Source organism: Urocitellus parryii, chromosome X (assembly GCF_045843805.1).
Source record: "Urocitellus parryii isolate mUroPar1 chromosome X, mUroPar1.hap1, whole genome shotgun sequence".
In the NCBI taxonomy this organism is placed as follows: domain Eukaryota; kingdom Metazoa; phylum Chordata; class Mammalia; order Rodentia; family Sciuridae; genus Urocitellus; species Urocitellus parryii.
The window spans coordinates 30,672,452-30,679,188 of record NC_135547.1 but is presented as its reverse complement, the minus strand read 5'-3'; the positions used below and the strand labels follow the sequence as shown (position 1 = coordinate 30,679,188).

The window sequence follows — 6,737 nt, the reverse complement described above, 5'->3', positions numbered from 1 at the left end:
CCTAAAGCTGGGTCTCACTAGCACAGTAGTGAGGATGGGCCTGCAGCTTGGGAAAGGTCCTGGGATCCTATCACCTTCTCCCCTTTCCCAGGGCAGTCTGGTGGCTTTTTAGACTTGTAATGACATCACTCAGCTACACCTGTTTAGATCTGCCCAAATCTAATATGCCTCGTGTTTTGAGCCCAGAAGCATTTCACTGTCCCCTACTTTGACTCACTAATTATCTTTTCATGTCAGCACATCTCATCTTCCAACTGGACTATGAGTCCTTGAGGGTGGGAACCATGACTTAGCTTACTTCTCCACAATTCCTGTTATCTGTGCACTTTACAGATACTTCAATATATGTATTGGTTGCCTGGATTCACATGAAAAGAAGAGAATGTCAACATTTGACCTAGACTTCATTTCTGAGAGTCATCAACCTTGCTAGGCACAGGCAGGAGAGGAAGGAGAAGGGAAAGGAGTAAGAAGATAGGGAAGGGTGTGGTAGGGTGAAAATGAGAGTGTAGGGGAAAGAGAGGGAAGAAACTGATGGGGAATGAAAATGACTGGAATTACATAGGTGGAAAAGAAAATAATTCAAGATTTAGGGTGTGGAGTTCTGAAGAAAGTCTATGGTATTGAAGAGGGGTTCCATCCCCTCTTTCTTGTGCTCTGGCATACAACACCTCTGCCTAAGGCCCTTTCCCTGGATTTTCCTCAATTCAGGAAGAAGCTAACAGAGTGATGACCTACAGGTGTCTCCAAAGCAACTCTCTGTAATGAGCCCAATGTCCTTCATACAAATTGTCCCCACTGCACACTTGGGGGCAAGTGAGGCACAGGCCTCTCTTTTCCCTGGAATTCTGTCCAGCTCCAGGCAGTCCTGCTGAGCAGAGCAGGGCATGTACAACTCCTGAGGATCCAACAGTATGCAAAATCACCTTGGCCTGACAGGCCATTAGCAAAGTCAACTTCTCTCAGAATGGTCTGGAAGGGCCCTTTGAAGTTCTGGGGCAGGATGTCTGTGCACAGGTTGTACTCAGGCAAATGTGGACATATTGCTGCATCACTAGAACATGAACCAGCAGATGCACACCTCCAGCAAGGTCCAGGACAGGAATAGGGGCCTAGAGTTCTGGGGAGACTGGACACCCTGGTGCTTTGAGGCTCATGGGGGTGGGGGGAGGTGACAACGTGGGAATTTGGGATGGGGAACTCACAACCAGCCTAGGGCTGAGCTGGCAATCCTCTAGCTAGCTCCTCTACCTCACCTGCTGCTCTCACCACTGCTCTCCATCTCGTGCTTCTGTGCCACATCTCCATACTTACCTGCACTAATGTCTGAAGAGGGTGTAGTTTGGAAGAGTCTGTTCTTAGCAGAGAATTCTAAGGTTTTGAATTGAGAATTCAAAAGGTTTCCAATCTGGAGAGCACTGGAGGTGAGATGGTCTATAATTTGTTGGCATCTTGGCTGGGGGTAGGAGGTAAAGTTTTAGCTGTTGATTTAATGCCTGCTTCAAAGAAGGAGTCTTGTTAATCTGCTAGAAAATCTTTCCTGCCTCCTTCCACCCACTCACTCTCCCACCCAAAACATTTCTTAAGATGTTATTTTAGTTGTTGACAGACCTTTATTTTATTTATTTTTATGCAGTGCTGAGAAATGAACCCAGTACCTCACACATGCCCAGCAAGTACATTTCCGCTGAGCCCCAGCCCCAGCCCCCTACCCAAAGCATTTTGCCTGCAAGGAGTCTCTTGTCACTTGCTTGCATGGAAATTAAGAATCCCACTCTCTCCCTATCTCTCACCAGGCACTAAACTCAACTTAAAGTGGATCAAGGACCAGAGATCCTGCACCTAATAGAAGAAAAAGTAGGCCCAAATAGTCATTATCAGATTAGGCTCCGATTTCCTTAACAAGACTCTTATAGTACAAGATATAAAATTAAGAATCAATAAATGGGATAGATTCAAATTGAAAAGCTTCTTCTCAGCAAAAGAAACAATCAGTGGGGTGCAGAAAGCACCTACAGAAAGGGAGCAAATTTTTACCACACATACATCAGATAGAGCACTAAAGTCTAGGATATATAAAGCACTCAAAAAACTTAACACAAGGGGCTAGGATTGTGGCTCAGCAGTAGATCACTCACCTAGCACATGTGAGACCCTGGGTTTGATCCTCAGCACCACATAAAAATAAATAAATAAAGGTATTATGTCCATCTACAACTAAAAAATAAATATTAAAAAAATTTAACACCAAAACCCAAATAACCCAATCAATAAATGGGCTAAGGAACTGAACAGACACTTCTCAGAAAATGGTATACAATCAATCAACATATATATGAAAAAATGTTCAACATCTCTAGCAATTAGAGAAATGCAAATCAAAACTACTCTAAGGTTTCATCTCACCCCAGTCAGAATGGCAGCAATAAGTGTTGGCAAGGATTTGGGGGAAGAGACTCAGTCATACATTGTTGGTGGGACTGCAAATTGGTGCAACCAATCTGGAAAGCAGTATGGAGCTTCCTTAGAAAACTTGGAATGAAACCACCATTTGACCCAGCTATCCCACTCCTCAGTTTATACCTAAAGGACTTAAAAACAGCATACTATAGTGAAGCAGCCACATCAATGTTTTTAGCAGCACAATTCACAATAGCTAAATTGTGGAACCAACCTAGATGCCCTTCAATAGATGAATGGATAAAGAAAATGTGATATATATCATATATATATATATCAATATATCATATATATATGATATATATATGTGATATATATATATATATTTATACACACATACACAATGGAATGTTACTCATCAATAAAAGAGAATATAATCATGGCATTTGCAGGTAAATGGTTGGAGTTGGAGATTATCATGCTAAGTAAGCCAGTTCCAAAAAACCAAAGGCCAAATGTTTTCTCTGATAAGTGGATGCTGATCCATAATGGGGCTGGTGGGGGGAGCATGGGAGGAATGGAGGAACTTTAGATAGGGCAAAGGTGAGGGAGGGGAAGGGAGGGGACATGGTAGTAGGAAAGATGGTGGAATGAGACGGACATCATTACCCTAGGTACATGTATGAAAACATGAATGGTGTGACTCTACTTTGTGTACAACCAGAGAAATGAAAAATTATGCTCTAATATATACTATGAACTGAAATGCATTCTGCTGTCATGTATAACAAATTAGAACAAATAAATAAATTTTCCAAAAAAAAAAAAGAATCCCACTCTCCCTTGCCTCCATGCCAGACCCTCACCATGTGCCACTCATCAGTGGCCCAGGGCTTCTAATACCTTGCTGCTCACCAAAGCTTGGCATAAAGGAAGTAAGAGTTCTGCCATTTTGGAATGTACTACTGTGGGTCTTGGTGATTCAGGCTGTGGTTTCAGGCATGCTGTAGCACTATAAGGTTCATAACATTTGGTCTGACAGGATCTACATGGGCATCAAACTAGTGGACAGGACTGAGGCCAGTTATTTTCATTAATAGTATTTGTAGCCCTGGAGCGAGTGTGCTCACTGGTGAGAGTGTTTACAGGATTCCTTCTAGCTTGTCTACTGGGCATTTTCCCTAATAAATGAGAGCTCAGAATACAAGCTCCCAGCTTCAGGGCAGTGGCATGCTCTTTCTTGCTCCTCTGCTTTTTTATTCTGTTATGGTTAGTCTCTTCCTCATCATGATTGAGGTAAGTAATGCTATTGAGCACTCACAATATGCCTGTCCTTGTTCAGAGTTCTCTGTATGAATTACCTCATTTCATCCTCTTTTTAATCCCATGAAATAAGATCCCCGGGGCTGGGGATTGTGGCTTGGTGGCAGAGCGCTTGCCTAGCATGTGTGAGGCACTGGGTTTGAATCTCAGCACCACATATAAATAAATGAATAAAATAAAGGTCCGTCAACATCTAAAAAAAAAAAGAAAAGAAAAGAAATAAGATCCCCATTGTATATACGAGGCTTAGAGAGGTGGAAGGACCTGCTGGGATTTGAATCCCTTCTGTGTTCAGAGTCAGTGTTCTTCCTACTGAGATACACTGTCCCTCACACTCACCTTCCTCACCACAACATCTCCGCAACACCATTTGTGTGCAGAACCTCAATGTATATGGTGGTGTCTTCCAGGCTGAGAGCTCAGTATTTCTTCTGGGTAATGAGGATATTTATAGCGTTTTTCTTCCTTTGCCAGGATTAAGATCAATTGCCTCATGGTGAGCAACCTCTCCATATACATAGCATGATTCAGGGCAGGCATTCTGAGACTTGGGAATTTCATGGGCTAATAAAATAAAATCAGGAGCCGAGCATGGCGGCACACTCTGTAATCCCAATGCCTTGGGAGGCTGAGGCAGGAGGATCGCAGGTTCAAAGCCAATCTCAGCAACTTAGCAAGGCCCTAAGCAACTTAGCAAGACCCTTTTCTAAAACACAAAAAGGGCTAGGGATGTGGCTCAGTGGTAAAGCAATCTTAGGTTCAATCCCTGGTACCAAAAAATATAAATAAATAAAATAAAACTGAGTCCTGATATAGTGTTATCAACTTTTCATTTCACCAGTTAAGGCCATTTAAAAGAATCCTACTAATAATAGTAGGAGTAGTATCTAGCCATTAGAGTTTTTGATGTACCAGGCATTGTTCTCAGTGTTTACATGAATTTTCTGAAATTTATGTGAGTTTAATCCTCATTAAAAAAAGAAAAACTACTTTTTGGTTACTAGTCTTGTAGTCAGGATGGGGGAGGAGAGAGAATGAGAATAAAGGAAATCTAAAATTATAAAAGAGGCAGGACACCCCCACTTCCTTGGACACCCAGCTCTGGGGCCCCTACTCTGCGGAGAAGTCTATCTCTGTTCTATCCTTTAAATAATTGCCTAGGCATTTCTTGGGTGTTCAGTCTTCAACATTCCGGAGAAATGTAACTTGGCCCTGATTCTCATCACTAGGATCATCATCCTGTTGTCAGTTAAAAGTCAAGAGGTGGACCTGGGTGGAACTCTCTGAAAACCTCTATGGGATCCCCAATAAAACTGGGGTGCAGGAAAGGCACATTATCCATCTCCTCTTTGAGAGGACCCACTCTCTCCCTTAAGAGTGTCCCCTTTCCCTTTTCCTCTTTAATAAAACGCATGCCTTGTTACTCTTAAAAAAAAAAAAAAGAAAAACTGGGGCTGGGGTTGTGGCTCAGAGGTAGAGCGCTCACCTGACATGCGAGAGGTATTGGGTTCAATCCTCAGCACCACAAAAATATAAAATAAAGATATTGTGTCCACCTATAACTAATAAAGATATTGTGTCCACCTATAACTAAAAAATAAATATTAAAAAAAGAAAAACCTAGCTGGGAATGTAGTTCAGTGGTAGAGCACTTGCCTAGCATGTATGAGACCCTGCGTTCTATCCCCAGGACCATGAAGAAAAAAAGAAAGATTTTTCTGCCTATGAACAAAGCATCATTAAAGTCTCTCTTCCCAAGCTGTCATGTCTCCTGAAGAGCCCAAACAGCTGCAGAGGCTCTTCATCAGAGAGCTGAGCTTTGAAATAATTAATGAGAATCTAAGAAGCCATTTTGAGCCATGGGGAACACTCATGGACTATGTGGTAACAAGAGACCCAAACACAAAATACTCCAGGGGCTTATCACTTAAGCCACTGCAGAGGAAGTGGATGTAGCCATGTGTGCTAGGCCACACAAGGTGGATGGAAGAGTTGTGGAACCAAAGAGAGCTGTCTAAAGAAAAGATTCTCAAAGAATAGGGGCCCACTTAACTGTGAAAAAGAACTTTGTGGCAGTAAAGAAGATGCAGAAGAACATTATCTATGGAAAAATGGAAGTGACTGCTCATGACTGAGTGAGTCAGCAGAAAGAAGAGGGGCTTTGCTTTTTTTGGGGGGGGGGCGGGTACCAGGGATTGAACTCAAGGGCATTCAACCACTGAGTCACATCCCCAGCCCTATTTTGTATTTTATTTAGGGACAGGGTCTCCCAGCTCAGGGCTTTGCTTTTGTAGCCTTGGACAACTATGACTGTGGATAAGATTGTCATTCACAGATACCATACTATGAATGGCCACAACTGTGAAGTAAAGAAAGCGCTGTAGAAGCAAGAGATGGTTAATGCTTCATTTAGCCATAGAAGTCAAAGTGGTTCTGGAAACTTTGGTGGTAGTCATTGCAGGTGGCTTTGGTGACAATGACAATTTTGGTCATGGAGGAAACTTCAAGTGAGTATGGAGGCTTTGATGGCAGCTGTGGGGGTGGTGGATATGGTGGAAACATGGATGGCTACAATGGATTTGGTAATGATAGAAACAGTTTTGTTTGTTTATTTATTTATTTATTTATGGTAGTGGGGATTGAACCCAGCGGTGTTTAACTACTGAGCCACATCCTCAGTCCTTTTTATTTTTTATTTTGAGATAGGTTCTTGCTATGTTGCTGAGGCTGGCTTTGAACTTGCGATCCTCCTGCTTCAGCCTCCCAGGCCTCTGGGATTGCCACTGTGCCTGGCTAGAAACAGTTTTGGAGGCGGTAGAAGCTACAAGGATCTTGGCAATTACAATAATCAATCTTCAAATTTGGGATCCATGAAAGGAGGAAACTTTGAAGGCAAAAGCTCTGGCCCCTATAATGGTGGAAGCCTATATATTGCCAAACCACAAAATAAAGGCAGCTAGGGCAGTTCCAGCAGCAGCAGCAGCAGTATCTATGGCAGTGACAGAAGGTTTTAA

At 42.5% G+C, this 6,737-nt stretch overlaps 1 pseudogene; it reads left to right on the top strand.

The window, feature by feature from the left end:
- The first annotated feature begins 5,487 nt into the window (after positions 1 to 5,487).
- Positions 5,488 to 6,737, top strand: LOC113196950 (heterogeneous nuclear ribonucleoprotein A1-like; annotated as a pseudogene).